Source organism: Sebastes umbrosus, chromosome 16, assembly GCF_015220745.1.
Source record: "Sebastes umbrosus isolate fSebUmb1 chromosome 16, fSebUmb1.pri, whole genome shotgun sequence".
Classification (NCBI taxonomy): Eukaryota; Metazoa; Chordata; class Actinopteri; order Perciformes; family Sebastidae; genus Sebastes; species Sebastes umbrosus.
In genome coordinates this window covers 24,382,794-24,400,361 of record NC_051284.1, presented here as the reverse complement: position 1 = coordinate 24,400,361, position 17,568 = coordinate 24,382,794, and the positions used below count along the sequence as shown (strand labels likewise).

At 37.0% G+C, this 17,568-nt stretch overlaps 1 protein-coding gene across 1 annotated transcript in view; it reads right to left on the bottom strand.

Moving 5' to 3' along the window:
* Positions 1-439: 439 nt before the first annotated feature.
* The window catches only part of nkx2.9 (NK2 transcription factor related, locus 9 (Drosophila)), a 45,270-nt gene continuing 28,141 nt past the window's right edge, over positions 440-17,568 (bottom strand). Inside the window, exon 6 of the transcript XR_005210522.1 lies at positions 440-687. The gene's annotated coding sequence lies outside the window, so the exon portion shown is untranslated. The remainder of the gene's footprint in view (positions 688-17,568) is intronic.

Genomic DNA, 17,568 nt, shown 5'->3' with positions numbered 1-17,568 from the left:
TTGTATTATATTATTGGATTGTTGATGCATCAATATATAAACAGTACTTTGAATAATAACACAGTAAATTATAAATACATAATAAACATTTCAAAATGCCCTTATATCAGCTGTCAGCTATATTTATAATGTGTTATAAACCAAGTGTTTGTACACTGCTTATAAAATGCTAAATAGGGGAGTTAATGTAAAGTGTTACCAGTATCTCCTTTTTAAACAATTTGTTTCTATAGAAACTCATTTAAAACACAAACTAGGCATTCTAGTTTAGCGCGTTTGGAAGTAAATTAATATTATATGTGCTTGACAAGAGTTTTTGAGGTACATTAATGTGCATTTTCAAATATTTTTTCGAGATTCTTTAAAAAAAAAAAAGGAACCACAAGAGAATTAAGTGGCATTCAAATGTCTGCAAAACTGTTTTATAGTGTTATAAACATTATATGTTACACATAAAATTTTAATTGTTTATATACTGCTTTGAATAGGAGTGTGATACTGAGATAACTTTGTGGTTTTCCATGTAAGTTCAGTGGAAAATGTTCTACTTTGGCACACAAGAATGCAGTCTTGACCTGGTGCTGTACAGGAAACTAGGTGGTGGTGGTGATGGAGGTGGTGGAGGTGGTGGAGGGCGGCGAGTGAAGAGGGATTGTTGCTGCCTCTTGCCTTAGTCACATCAGCCACCTGCAGGAAAGTAAAAAGGTCCGCTTTTGAGCCCGTCTGCTCCACAGCGGCAGATGATGTTGACAGAGCATGAGACAGAGTAAAGGCCAGACGGGAGGGTCAGGAGAAAGAGGGTGCACAATGTAGAGAGCCAAGTGGATTGCAGTGGGAAGGTTTTTTGTCTCGTTTAACCGAGAGGGGAATAATTAAATGTATTCCTCTCATGTGGCCTTGAGGCTCAGCTCCCCACAGCAGCTGCCGAACATGTAGAAAATGTTGTTTTAATAACTAACAACTAATGTTTTTTAACAACTATCTTTTATCATGAGAAGAGAACCACTTGTTTGCTATGAAGCAGGAAAACATCACAATGGATAAAATATGTTGAAATGCCTGGTTATTTCATTATTCAAGAGTCTACAAATGAGTTCATGCTAGCTGCTCTTTGAGGCTGTAACATTGGCAGAGCGATGCTTTGAGCTAAATGTTAACATCAGTAAGCTAACATGCTGATGATTAGCAGGTAGGTTATAATGTTTACCATATTCACCATCTTAGTTTAGTGTTGAACACTAACTTTTGCTGATTAGCACTAAACACAGAGTAGGCAGGCTGCTCTCATCGTTCGTAGCAATACCTAAAAAAAATACTGTAATTCGTATATATCCCACAAAATCAATTTATATGTAATCCACATAATTGTGAACCAGGAAGTATAAAGATCGCCAAAAACGCCTCATACTGGAGGAGGTCAGGGTGGATGAGTGGGTCAAAAAACACCAGACTTTCTCCCAGGAGACTAGTGTTTGTACCCCGTGAGAAACCAGAAGTCAACGTTGATTTGTCATGTAACTTCTGTACTTCCGCCACAGTTATTTTAACCCAAACTACAATCTTTTCTTAAACCTAACTGAGTAGTTTTGTTGCCTAAACCTAACCAAGTTGATCTTTTCCTAAACCTAACTGAGTAGTTTTGTTGCCTAAACCTAACCAAGTCGATCTTTTCCTAAGCCTAAGTGAGTAGTTTTGTTGCCTAAACCTAACCAAGTTGTTTCCTGTGAAAACAGAAGTTTATTTAGAAAAGACTGCATGCATGTAACTGACACGAGTTGCTTGACATTTGTCCCGTGTTGCTGGACACTCGTAGGAAAACGCACGAAAAAACGAGTTATATATTTTCGTAAGATATCAAACGAACCGTTGTATGAGGATACGTAGAAGTAGGCTTACAGCTGAGTCTGATGGGAATGTTATTATTTCTGCAGGTATTTGGTCAGAAATCAAAGTATTGGAGAAATTAAAAGGTTAACAATCAGAAATGGTGCTAGCAGAGAAGTCAGGGGAACACCAAAGACATTAGGATTCATCCTCTGGGAAACATGAATGGAAAACATCTGTCTCAAATTTCATGACAATCCATCCAATAGTTGTTATGATATTTTGCTAGTTTCACTGGTTAGCGTGCTAACATCCGCTAATTAGCACTAAACACAAACCGGGCGTTCCAATACCGGTACTACCATACTATTTAGTATGCCAGAAAAACAATTTAGTATGTCCCAATACATAGTATGTCAAATAAATTAGTATGCGGTATATTTGGAACGTAGCCAAAGACTTATTCATATATATTCAAGAGAACACAGTTCACAATAATAAAACAACCAAGCGAGCGAGCGGTAACATTTACAAGCAAAGCACGAAACACAAAGCCCAGCGGAGGCTGATATGAACGTCATTAGTTTGGTCACAAAACTGAAGTATTGAACAAATTAAAATTTTGTTAAGTTAAATTGTTTTAATTAGGTTGAGGGAAAAGTTACGGGAATCAGCAAAGTTATCACAATCCAGATATGTCAACTTACTGGTGGCGCTAGATGAAAACTCAGGGCATCACCAAAGTCAGTAGGATTCATCCTACGCCTGTACAGAGTGTCATGATAATCTATCCATCATTTGTTGAGACATTTCAGTCTGGACCAAAGTGGTGGACCGACTTACCAACATTGCTTTCTATTCCTAAAGACACACTGACCAAAGCCAGACAGAGAAAATACACAGTTTTCACTGCTCACACAAACCCAGCTTCACCGAACACTCAGAGAGTTAATGTGATGGGGAAAACACCACGCACTCCTGTGCAATGCAGTCTCCACTGAAAGTTAGCCACAGGGGTAGGCAGGCAGGTTATTGCTTTAAGCCACTTCTGACTGTGAAGAGCATTAATGATATGGACAAAGCACTAAGGATCCTCATAAAGTTATTAACTGGCTTTTACCGCAGCACACTGCTGTTCCTGACACATTTCCAATCAGCAAGAGGAAGATGCTCGGCCACCAGCACTTCAGCCCTTCCATGTGCAACCGCTCAATCAGCTTAATACAGGTTCCCTTGCTCATATGGAGCGATTCAAGAGGTCTCTTTCATGACCCCATGTTCAGATGGTTTTCCATTACATGGCTTTGACTGTCTGCAATTTTTTTTAGTCATCTCATATCTGACACATCGCAGGACTGGAAGAAATAATTTAACAAAATTCAGTCAGCATCAGTGGTGAAAGGGAACGTCAGCAAAAAGGGCTAATTTAGTAGCTTTTGAGAGCTTTCATCAGCAGACAAAGTTTGTACATGTTCAAATTTCCATTTGTTTCTGAGCACTTTAAGGCCTCGTCATCCATGTTGGCTCAAAAGCTCAAAGTTAATTATTGACCTTAGTTCAGAAAACAACTCAAATCCTTTACTTAAGTAAAACTAGCCGCACCACAATATAAACATACTCATTACAAGTAAAAGTCCTGCATTCAAAATCGTAAGTACAAAAAATAATATACCTAAGTACAAAAATATGTTTTATGCAGAATTCCAGCTTTCATAATACATTATGCACTCACATATAGGATTATTATTACTGATGCATTAACGTGTAAGCAGCAGTTTAATGATGGAGCTGGATGAGGTGGAGCTAAGTTTTATATACTGTACAGTTGTCTAGTTGCCTTGGATTTTGTACATTTTATAAAATACAATGCAACCTTATAGATTAAACCGTTTATCATATTTTGTGAAATGATCATATACATCATATATAAAATCTTCAAGTACTATTTCACATATTGTTTTTTCATTTAACTGTTCAGTTATGTTTTCTGTAAATGATATCTCCCTACGTTGTGGATTAAATGTATTTTTTCAAAGCCTACTCTACACTCTTTAGTATGTATATAATTTAAAGAATACTACAGCTATTTTATTAGTTTATAACTTCTTTGCTTGAAGTGCCAATCAACATTTCTATATTATTATAGGTCAGATAACTGTGTTTGTTTTATTGTGACGAAACCACAGAGAATTATCAATTGACTCTGCAGTTCCTCTCAGCTCTATGGGATGTTTTAGTGTCTTTAATCTGATTGTTTTGGTTTTATAACCTGCAACTTTTACTGTTTTGGTTCACTCTCACCACTTTCAACAGTGTTGTTTCCTGATGCAGCAGGCAGCTGATTTCAGCAAAAAACTCTAAAAACCAGCAGTACATTACAGCAGACAGACAAATCTAGTGACTAACTGGTGAACATAGATCAGCTAAAGAGCCAGATATTTCCCTCAGGTGTAGGCGGAGATCAAAACAGAGCTAAAAGCAGAGCGATATAGACCAGAAACTCCAAAAGGATGCTTACTGCTGCTTATGTATCTGATGGATGTGTAAATAGGCAACTGATAGCTAAAAAATTCTCCATATAAACTTAAAAGGTTATAATACATCAATATTGATTTTACAGTTTGTTCTGCTGACCCCAAGTGGCCCAAAAACAATCCCTTCATGCAAATTTGAAAGTCTAATTTTAAGATAATCTAAAAATCAATATATTACAATCAGCCTTAAAGACCAATAACGTGTAAAACTCCTCCTCATGCCAAAGTCCAAAGAAATATTACTGTCCAAATGACTTCTGTGCCCTCATTGGTAGATAAGGCCTTGACTATAGCTGTCAAATAAATAGAGCAAAAAGTACAATATTAGTAGAAGTATAAACTTGCAGAAGTAAAATTCTAAATTGTAATGAAAAGAGTACACATAATTACTTGGTCACTCACACTTTGGGTAAGGAATGACCAAGTAACTGGTGACAAGTTGGTCCTCCCTACAGCTCAGACTGGAACCAGCGGAGCCTAAATGGCCGAAGTGAAGTGCAGTGAGTCAGAGTGCTTCAATCACTCAGCAGTCTTTCCCTGAGAGGCTGTATGTTGATAGTTCCCTTGTTATTACATCCTCAGTCAGAGCTATGGAGACGCGTCTGAAACATGGCCGTCTGCCAGAGACAGATACGCCGATCAAAACATGAGATAAATGAAAGGAAACAAATCAGAAATACATGTGACGTTGTTGGAAGCAGCAGCAGTAGTTTTAGCAGAAGCACTGAATGAACAAAAGGGCTGTAAATACAATTTTGGCAAGATAGATACAGTAGAAGTACAAAAGTATTAGCAGGCATATGGACTTATAGTATTAAAAGTAGAAGTACTCTTTATGAAGCAGAATAGCCCCCGTCAGAGTGTTATATTATACAATTTGTTTTGATAACTTACTGTGTAAGCAGCATTTTAATATTTAAGGTGGAGCTCATTTTAATTAGTTTATATGCTGCTGGAGAGCAAAAAAGCATGATTTTTATGAGCTGATCATAAAACATTTTGTATTGAAAAGTTTGATCAAAAAAGTAATTAGTGACTGTATCTTGTAAAACACTTTAATGCCTCCATTTATCACCTATAAGCAGTACATAAACATAACCGTATATAACACAATACAATGTAGACATAAGCAGATATAATGTGCAGTATTCTCAACAATTCTCCCATGAAAACATATTTTATATAATTACAATTGTGTTAAAAAGTACTTCAAATCTGCACAAAAAGAAGCATTTTTATTGTGTTATATTATATTACAAATGATAAATGAGACTATAAAACATCATCACGCCGACTCTTCCGCCTTTACAACCTGGTTATCGATTGCATTCACTCTTCGAAAATCATTAAAATTGGTGTTAATTTGTGGAGATTATCTTGGTGAACAAAACGTGTAAGTATCATAAATGTGTGTTTGCCACAGAGCTTATTTTCTGCAGTAATCCAAAACCCAATAGAAAAATCTCATTGGCTTTTTGACGAGGGAACCCAGGGTGATGCTAACTTCCTGGTTGGCATACAAAAATACGTCATCCCTGGAGCACTTTATATTTGCCTCTGAAATATAGTTAAGTGGACGCAGAAAGAAAAATGGAAATACTACAGTAAATCTACACTTACAGTATGTGTACTTTCCATCTCTAGTATTTGATGTGTAGCTAAATCCTTATGAATCGTATATGTATTTAATAATGTTAAAATAATGTTTAACATACATCTTGAAATTTTAATATTTTTAACTTTTCACTCAACCTGTCTCACCTCACAGTCTGTAAATCTGTCTCCCAGTGGCCCTACCAATACATTTCACTATATCACTCCCTCCCTCCTCCTCATTTCATGACACCATCCCTGCCCCCACCTTCAGCCAACTGCACCTGTCACCTGGGGGCCTCTTCCTACATTCAGGATCAATTTACATAACCTCATTTGGCAGTTCACAAATCAGAGCCATTAAGAGCTGCTAACAGGAACCAAGGGTTCTAATTTAGCTTGCCTTTCACAGTGGGAAAATTGTTCAGTTCAGGCCTACAAATAAAGATTCAGGTCTTGGCTTTGATTGTTGATTGTGATGGTAAATGTACAGATGATTAGAACAGATTTCCCCCCCTCCCGTATTGATTTCCTGCCAAAAACACAGCAGGCACTGGTCCTGCACGGGTGAAACCACTGGAGGTGGGGAGCGCAAATGGAGACATTGATTTATACATATCTTAAGGTATTAAAGTATTATTAAAATCATAAAACTGCAAGGTGCTGCAAAATATAAAATAGAAATGTTAAGGTATTAATCCTTGGCCAATGTTATTTATTATGCTCAAAAGACATGTTACCAATCGAAATAATAAATAATGACAATTTAAAAAAATACTATCCAGAGAATTCATTTCATGATTAATTAAATATAACAATCTATTTAAAATAACTTGACACTGTGTGATCTTTGATCTCTCTATGCACATTAGACAATCACAATCATTTGAAGGATTTTCTCAAGGCTTAAATGCCTTTATTTACATTTGTGTGGCAATGTGACAGCAGCAAAACCGATTCAGGGAGCCGTGAATAGCTGAAGTCAAGAGCTGAAAAATTATTTTCAATCTGCATTCAATTTGGCAAAGATGGGGCTCATAGAATAAAGAGGCTGATTCAAATTTCCACTCGTTCACCACTAAACTTGGTGCTACGGCATTGTGAACGTGTGCTTTTAGGGGGCATTTTTGGGGGAGCAATGTTTAATTAATCAACAAATCAGCGCTCTTCTCGCCGGCGTTCCAGACGCATATGTTTGCACTTCAGGCTGTAGGATAAGGAGGATGCTCTGCGTGAGATGCATCCAGCCGCCTACAGATTTTGTCTACTGCTGTTTCAAAATGGGATTGCATAACATCAGTCATCAGCGGGCAGATAAGAGCTGCAATAACAGTAGGCTCATAGATGGCAAGGTTTAGAGGACATGTGCTGAAAGACCCAGACGCATGCATTGACTGTATAAAAGCTTTGGGGGTCAAGTCACACAAAAAATGAAAATGTTTATGAGGTGTGATTCAGTAAAGTGGCCCTGTCCAGCTTTGGTCCAGCTCGTTTTTAGTCGTTTCACTTGAGGATAATTTATTACAAGTGTGCAGAGCAGGTCTATGTGGGGGTTGGGATTTAGCAGAATGGTGCTTGAAAATGCTATAGCAACCAACAAGAGGTTGTGGGCCTTTGGTAAAAGCAACCCTGATTGTGTAAAAAGGAGATAAGATAGCATACTGATCACGATGGTGGAACATGACATTTTAACACAACACTCGGTTTAACAACAGAGTGCAGGCTTTTTTTATACAAGCAAGTAGGCAGTCTAAAACTAATATGTAAATTAGGGCTGTCAATCGAATCAAATATTTAATCGCGACTTTATCTGTTCAAAATGTACTTTAAAGGGAGATTTGTCAAGTATCTAATACTTTTATCAACAAGGGAGTGGGCAAATATGCTGCTTTATGCAAATGCATGTATATATTTATTATTGGAAATCAATTAACAACACAAAACAATGACAGATATTGTCCAGAAACCCTCACAGGTACTGCATTTAGCATTAAATAATATGCTCAAATCATAACATGGCAAACTCAAGCCCAGCAGGCAACAACAGTTGTCAGTGTGTCAGTGTGCTGACTTGACTATGACTTGCCCCAAACTGCATGTGATTATCATAAAGTGGACATGTCTGTAAAGGGGAGACTCATGGGTACCCATAGAACCCATTTTCATTCACATATCTTGAGGTCAGAGGTCAAGGGACCCCTTTGAAAATGGCCATGACAGTTTTTTCTCACCAAAATGTAGCGTATGTTTGGAGCGCCTCCTTCACGACAAGCTAGTATGACATGGTTGGTACCAATGGATTCCTTAGGTTTTTTAGTTTTCTCGCCTAAAAAATTTAGCCCGTTACAACCTAAAAATCGCAAGTTGCGTTAATGGGTTAAAGAAATTAGTGGCGTTAAAAAGAATTTGCGTTAACGCATTATTATCGTGTTAACTTTGAAAGCCCTAAAACAAACAATAGTTATGTTTACATTCAGTGTTACTCACAAAAATGCATTTTATGTATCTTTGAGCGGATATACACAAATGTGTTGAATGCATTTCCTGCCTTATAAAACACTTTTTTATTTTTTATTTTTTTATTTGAAACCATTGCATCCATGTTTACTTGCTAGCACTTTTCTTCTTCCCCGCCTTTGCTGAAGACTTGCTGCATTTCCTGGCGCATTACAGCCACCTGTAGTTTAGTGAAATAGTGTGAAATAATTGGCAGGATTTTGCATCACCTGCTCATAAAACAAAAAATATTCAACAAGGTACCTGTAGGTCAGAGGTCAAGGGACCCCTTTGAAAATGGCCATGCCAGTTTTTCCTCGCCAAAATTTAGCGTACGTTTGGAGTATTATTTAGCATCCTTCGCAACAAGCTAGCATGACATGGTTGGTACCAGTGGATTTATTAGGTTTTTTCTAGTTTCATATGTTGCCAGTATCTTTACTCTAGCTTTAAAACTGACACAGCCTAAAAACTGCAAGTTGTGTTAACACATTAAAGAAATTTGTGGCTTTAAAACGTTAATGCATTGTTATCGCGTTAACTTTGACAGCCCTAGCGTAAATGTAAGTGTTACATAAATAAAATGCTTTATAATGATAATGTTGATATGTTTTTACGCTGTTTAATAGACTCAAACATGACTTTCAGGCTATTTTGAGAGACGGTTTAACAGATGAGCTGCTTGCCACAAACTCATTTTGCTCCAAAAAAGTGCCAGACTGAGATTAAATGCTTAAAAAAGGGACTTGGACACCAGCCAGTGTCTTGTCCATCATTCCTTAAAAAAGGACCAGGAGGGAGACAACTGTTGTTGCTGTGTAGCCTAGACGAATTACTTTTAATGAACATGTAATTAATGGAAATAGACTCAACGGTTTCAAAGCAAACAACGATTCTAATTGATTTGCATTTCCCTTTTTTTGGGCCGCTCCGATTCCCTTTGTCCGGCTTCTCTATTGATTACCCGCTATGTGTATCGCTCCGCATGTGTTTTCCTTCATTAAGAGATAACGGGTTCCTGACTACTCCCATCCCCTGGGTTTAATGTTGCTTAATGTCTACTTTGTTCCCGTGTCATGTCGGAGGGCAGCAAGAATAATGAGAGAGTGGGTGGGCCGTGATTGGCCTGCAGTAAGGCAATAGTGTTTAGGACGCCGGCTGCAAGGGGATCAGTGGAGAGGTTAGAAAAGCAGAACCTTTTGGGCTGGCCGAGACGCAGCATGTGGCCTCTGTGGCCGATTCACTCTCACTTAACGCTGCTGTTTTCTGTTAAACTGTCATTTTACTATCAACACCTGACACCCCTTTATTGAGCTGCCTGTCAGCCTCTCTGAGAAGCCCGTTATAGGCTTTTTAATGGCAAGTGTTTAACATAAATGTGCCTCTATGCAGCACATATAGCTGCTCTTTGGGGATTAGGATATAAACCTTTATTCGGTCTATTTCCGTTCCTGTAAATTGACCAAGTAGGCCTAAGAAATCACATATCCTACTGAGCAATTCAGCAACCGGAATAACATACAGTGACAATTGGCCTAAAAAGAGAACTACCGCGTTGTGAACAGAATTGCATGTTAGCTAATTGTTAATTTAAGCGGCTCACAGTGGCTAATTACGTCGGCACAGCCAAGCCATTTGCATGATGGACCAGCCACCTGCGTGAAAGCGCTGCCAGGGCAAACTATGTAATTACTGAACAGCAGTGGGGCAATTTTTGACTGTCGCCCCTTTTGTGTCAAATGAATTCCTCGTAATGACATATTTCATTACGGGGGCAAATATCACCCCTCCTCCTGGTTGCTGAACAAAACATGGAAGTCTCAACAGGTCCTAATACACAGGACCTATTTACATCCACCTCCACCCTGTGTTTTTATTAACCTGTAGTTATGTGCGCCTTTACTGTGAGTTAAATGTGCCCTTTCTCAGCTCGGCTCATATATGTGTTGCTCGGGTTAAAATGGGCCTGGCCTTTTCTTAAAGTGATTGCAGCCTGAACTCATTAAGCTGTCAAATGTCTAGCCTTTGGGATCTTGATTGCTTATTGTGTAGCAACATTCAAGGAATTTTTTTTTTAGTCTGCACAGAGACATACCCCTCTATTCAGTCACACTGAAGAATGGACTGACTGGTGAACCATTCAGGATGGTTTGCTCAAGTTTCCACACTTTACTGGGAACATGTGCAAAGTTGTAGTATTTACTTATTTTAGCAATACCTCAAACCAAAAATAATTTATTATTATTTAATTTTAATTATGTAAACTATTTTGCTCATTGACTCCAACAAATAAACATAAAAACTAGACTTATATAACTGGAAATTTGTATTGACGTTAGTGACTTTCTAGGGTTCACTTTTTTATTTTATTCTCTTAATCTTTCTTTATCATATATTTGGATTAGCTACACCATTTATGTCCTGACATACACCAGACAGCTGTAAATCTTTAACATCATTTACAAATGAGTCACCATTAAAGGTGCTAAATGTGAGATTGGAAGCATTTCTATTGTCTCGGCACAGCTCTCAACATGGCGGCGGCTCGTAGCTAACGGTGCTAACAGCACTAACAGTGAAAACAATGCCAACAGTGCTGACAGACCTAACCGTATTAATCTGGGGGGGGGGAATTGAGGGTGGGCGCTACGCCTACGCAACAGCGTTGTTGGTCGGGATGGCATTATCAGCTGTAACCACCATATGAGAGCAGTGACAGCCCAGTCGCACAGCAGTTCATGAAATAGTCAGGAAATGTAATGTATTTATTTGTGTACATCGACACGAATTTCTAATTTTTTTGTGATGGTCAACACAAAATCCGGAGACCGCTGTTTGTGTCCCGTGTGAAACCACAAGTCAAAGTTGACTTATTGGTCACCGTACTTAAGTTACAGCACTTCTGGAGTTATTTTAACCCGGACCATGAGCTTTTCCTAAACTTAACGAAGTAGTTTTTCTCTCGTAACTTCCGTACTTAAGTTACGCCACTTGCGGTGTTACTTTAACCCAAACCGCAAACTCTTCGTAAACCTAAGTATTTTCGTTGCCTAAACCTAACCAAGTCGATCTATTCCTAAACCTAACTAAGTAGTAGATCGGAGCGTGAGTGTCACGAAAAAAAAGGGAAATTTGTGTCTATGTACACAAATCAAAAAGAGTAAATTTTGGCGGCGGCCATGAGCGAGCCAGTGGGGCATGCTCACATGCACTGACAGCACGCTCAGCTGGCCCAGCTATGCAAACAAAGCATGAGAAACTCAGATTACAACACACACACTTCATTCTCTGCTCAGGTAGACATTACTCCTCTGTATCTTTACAGAGCAAATAGTTGTTTGACGCTATATTAATGCTCCTGATATCGTATGGAGTACCTTTAAATATTTTATATGTCCTGCGGTAAACAAATCTTAATTACAGACTGAACCATTTTAGCATTTCTTGTTAAAGCAATCAAATTATGGTCACCGCTCATGTATGTTAGAGAAAATATGATCAGTGCAGGTTGAAGAATTAACTTGCAAACGTCCGCCATAGAAATCAACTTACGTAATGGACAATTTTTAGGATATTCAGGTTACCAAGAAGGAAGATATCCTCCTTTACTTAAGTAAAAGTAACAATACCACACTATAAATAGTACTTCATCATGCAGAATGATTACAATGTAAGAGGTACTTTAATGTTGTGGTCGGTCAAGGTGGACCTCATTTTAACTACTTCATGTTGGGTAGTTTAATCTGTGATAATACAAAATATGTAATAAGATGTTTTGTGTGTATAATCTTAATTTGTAAAGATAACTACAGCTCTCCATTGCATGTTGTGGTGTAAAAAGTACAATATTCCCTCTGAAATTAAATGAAGTAGAAGTATAAAGTGAGTATATGTACTTATTATGTTCCACCTCTGCTCTTCAAATACTTTTAATGTTAAACTTTTCTAGGCCTTTCTCTCTCTCTCTAAAAAAAAAAAAAAAAAGTTATTATATAATGTGTATATCTTAAGTGCCCTCATGTTTATGGCATGCAGATCAATTTAAATTCACTTTAGGTTCTTTCCATTTGAAAGGGATAGCCTTGGACTATTCAGACCTTCATTAAATGGAGAAGTTATTGCTGCCGGCCTATAGAGTGAGCAGCGGGACCTGGGTCGGTCTGGAGGGTTTAGTGTTAACGGGGTTAGTGATGGCTCGTTGGTTTCTAAAGGACTCCTGCTGGTACTGTACACAGACATGACAACTCAGCTTTAGTCTGGTCGCCTTTAATTGGCATGTTTAACGGGAGCACTCACACACACACAGACACCAGCACACAAACACACACGTTTTCTTGAATTTCTATCCTTGCGAGGACCTTCCATATAGTCACTTATAACAAATTTAATGTAGCCTGTAGTTATTCCACTTTTACAAAACTGTATCCACGCTATATACGCTCAAGTTGGGCTTATGCTTGTGTTTGGGGTTAAAAAGTTAGCTTTTATAACAGATGAAGAAGATTGCAGGGATACAACAGTTTGCACCCATTTAACCCATTATGGGTGACATGAGGTGGAAGCCCTGCCGTGTTCATAGGTTGCACTGGAAAAAGGTTGATAGAGGACATTGCAAAATTTCCCCGCTTTGGGACTAATAAAGGATTATCTCATCTTATCTTAGATGCATGAAAGCAGGCTTGCTAACAGAATAGGACATTTTTTTGAAGGATAAAGAAACTAATGTAGCATCGGTGATACTAGGTGGTTTGGGCAAAATATGTTTTTTATCTATGCTTGTAAGGAGATTTTTTTGAGGAAAAACATAATTTTTCAAGAAAGATTATTGGCTTTTGGTATTTGGACTAAACCAATATGTCACACCCTGTGTTTTTGTACATATATAATTAACTTTACTTATTAGATTTGAAATATTGCTGATTACCAAGTTATCCGGATAACTTTGCTGAGGAAAGTAAGAACAGTTCTTTCCTCAATTCATGTAATTTTGAGGGAGTACTGGGACATCCAGGTAACTTAACGCATCATTAATCTTCATGAGAGTAAAATCTGGTAAACAGGGTCTATGAAGATGCAGTAGAGTACCCTGTCTGTCTTGTAGTTAAACCCATGATTTGTATGCTGCTTGTGCCTGATGTATGTCATAAAACAAAGTTCAATACAGACATTAATTAAAGGTGCAGCTTGTAGGATTTGGCGCCATTGAAACTAGTCTTGAACATAGCTCCAACCTAATCACGTTTCCACATCATAATGATGAAGGATGGCTGAACGGGACTGGAATAAAGATGGCACAAACAAAACTGTGCACAAACGCTGACAATATGACCACCATGTTTTTTTTTAAATGTTTTTTATCAAAACACAAAAAGACCAGTTTACAGCTCAAAAACATGTTTTTATTAACGACTTGTTTTTGAGGCACCAAGAGTTTCTGACTCTGTTACGAGTCTAAATCTGAATGTTTTTCAGTAAACCGTCTTTGTCACTCGTAGCGGCTTATGGTCCTCTTCAGCAAACATGAGGTGCCACATGGATCAGTTCTTGGATTAGTTATTTTTCTAATTTAGATACATCCCTTGGGCTATGTAGGTGTTGTTCCATCTTTACTCTTGGGTTTGCTTTTTAATTTAATATCATAAATATCAGCTTTGAAGGCTTTTACAAAAGGCCATTTGTAAGCACCACATTTGCCGTGTTGATCATTCATTTATCTTTTGTTACATAAATGTGTGAAAAAATATTTATTGACATAAAATCTTTCTCTTTTCTCTTCCTGTAAAACGGAAAATATTTTTGATGATTCATCTTGAATTTTGGGGCAGTTACATAAATGTATCCATTAAATATGATTTGGAGCAACTAGTTAACCATAAAACAAAACCGCATAATACCATTAGCTAGTGGGTAGTTAGCAGAGCAATATCTTAGGAGGTGTGGGTTTGGATTTCATCTGGTGAAAACTTTGCTTACATTTCCAAAGAATGTGGTGTATAGCGCTGTAATCGCTAAGCCACACCCTCGTTTAAGCGATCACATATTGAGGACTTGATTTAAATCCATCTCTAACACAAATCCCGTCCACATGTTCTGTTTCCCTCAAAAATACGTCACATAAATACAGTTTAAGACGCTCTAACTACCTCTGTTTCACTGTGACTTCAAATTCTATGCAGATGATGCTCTCCTTAACACCTGATTTTTAAATTATACCATCGGGTCAAACGCATGATGGAACAAGGTGGTTTGTTAGTTGAGTGACCAGAAGGGTTTAGAAAACATAGTTCTGTTACTTTGAAATGAGAAATACTAGTACACCAAAATCAGAGTAAAGTTGCTGAAAAGAATGACAGAGGCATTTTTGCCATTTCAGGCTTTCAGGTTTACTTTAAAATCATCAGGAGGACGTACAAAAGTTAGGAACCGTTATCAGGTGTGCTAGCTAATTGTGCACATAAAATTAAGTAATGAAGAAGAAGATTAACCACCGTCAAGGAAGAGTTTATACCTGATAGTTACATAAGGGCTAGAATGTCCCGGTATTTGCTTCAATACTTGATTTTGGTTATGTTATATATTGTCCATAAATTATTCTGTTTTTCATGAGTTTTCACCAATTTTGTTCCTGAAAAAGAGGATCAGTAACAGACAACAAGTATGTGGCAAAATAAGTAAACCGTATATGTCTCTTAGAATTTGGTTTATTCTGCATGTATGTTTATTTATTTATTTGAAACTTAGTTTTTTTGTGTACGGGTTTGTTTCCTGCAACATTTAGTGATTCTAAAGCGCAGTTAACAAATGAATAAGCAGGTAGATAAATCATAGTCATTGCAGGTCTGAAGGTATAGAATTTAAGTTTTGGGGGAGATTTTTTCTCTATTTTTTAAACATCACTGTGAATTTTAACCAAAGAAGCCGCTCAACATCCAGTCTTAAAGATGCAGGTTCAACACCTGCAGCAGTCTCAGTCTTCCTGAGGTGTCCCTGAGCAAGACGTTGAAATCCTGCTGTCCAGTAATCATTTAGTGAAGGACCTGTCATGTCAAACTGATAAACACATCTATTTACAAGTTTTTTGGGGGGCTAAGCATGAAGTCCATTGTTAAGTGTTGAATTGAGAAATCTTGTGATTTGAGCCTTTTTCTCTCCCCGGCAGTATTATTGAAATGAAGATAAATTGCAGCCAGTCCCAGAGACATTTTCTTGGAAAGAAACAAAGCCAAATGAACACCGAAGATGTATAAAATGTGCTTTGTTCATCAGAGGGAGGGAGGGAGAAAGGACTCCACTCAGCGAGCTCTGAATGCTGCATTTCATGCCTGCAACAATTATGCTGAAAGGTCAAGTATTACAGCATCTTGTGCTCCGCTTTGCATGCAAAGTATTTCAGCTTACAAATGACCCTCGTTTGCGCTCTTTTAACAATGGCTTGAAGAACCAGATAAACGTAGGACAATTAAAGATTTTTGCTGCTAGCTGACAATAACGTTTACCAAAGGGGGTGATTGCAGTTGCTGAGTAATTGTCCTATTTGTGATGCACATGAATGCTTTTGGCCTGCTGCAGTGAAATGTTTAGGAACTTAAGAAAGAGCAACGAGAGAGGCTGTGCTTTAAGATTCTTGGTCTTTTGATTTTTGGTCAATATGCCATAAAATACAGAGGAGCATCACTTCTTTCTCCTGTCTATCAAAACCTGTCCATCTTTGTCAGTATTTAAGTTTAATATTTATATGCCATAATGTGCTCAGTATGTGTGTTTATATGTTATGTGTTTATGTTTGTTTGATTAATTATTATTATTACTATTACTACTAACTTGTTTTTTATTTTGTCTTCTTTTTATATCTCATTATGTTAAAGTTACAAATATCTATTGTAATATGACAAATTGTAAAACCTAGAGGGGAGGTTTTACTATCAGCCCTTTGGGGTTTCTTATGCTGTTTGTTGATATATACTTTTTTTATCACTTCCTTTGTGCTAATAATCTAAAATAAAAATAACTAAACTAAAACTAAAGAGGAAAAAATATTATTTTTATATTCCCTAAACAATGTTATTATGAGACTCCCTTGGAAAATTTGTTCTGTAAAGTTTCTGGTTATGATTAAAAAAAGTGTTAGATTTTTCTTAGGTAAACTCAAGTAAAATTATTATCAGACTAACACATTATAAGTATATATTTTAGTTTACATTGCTAGACTTTGCGCTGATTTTACATCTATTTCAGCACCGTGGACAGCACCTTAGTCCCCTCTTACATCTTTAACAGCAAAAAAAAAAAAAAAAAAAAATACATGATTTAAAACGGTAAAAAGACACTCTAAAATTCACTGCCAAAAGTTTTCTTTTTTTTTAATTATTTTTTTTTTGTTTAAGGTTTATAAGGGCTTCTACTTAACGCAGTGTTAATGCCACACGTCTGCGTGATATCGTCATATATTCATCAATAGGAATATATGAAAGAAACATTTTAAATGGCACATTTACTTCAAATCAATCAACGAAATCAACATCGTTGTGCATTTCTTGTATTATTTTTGTGTATTTCTTGTATCATTCTTAATATTTTACTTTGATTATGGATATATTCTCTTCCCCAAGTCTATCATTAAAGTTTTATTCATTCTTACACATTTAAGTTTGAGATATGTGACTCAGTTATTGGTTCTGCACACACACGTAACACTGAAAAAAACATCCATCCTCGAGTGATTAAATAATTTAAAATATGCATTATCTTGAGAATGGGTCATTTAACCTACTTGATTTATACACTGACTCCTCCAAACTGCACTATAGATATTGACACCCAATTTTAGAATGAAAAAAGGGAAAACGAACTGGAAACAAAACTACAATTCATCATTTTCGTTAAGAAAAAAACTATTTTGAAAATGAAAACAGGACTTAATTTTGGTTATTTGTTAAAACTAATATTTTTAAGAGTGTAGTTTGCAAAATTCGTCAAATGAAACAATCTAATTTAATTCTTTAAAACGATATAATGTGCTTTGCTTTCACTTGTCAACGCAATTTATTGCACCCTCACTTTTAAGACGCACACATGTTTGATTATCCTCATAATAAATTCAGTCTTAACATGATGCACGAAA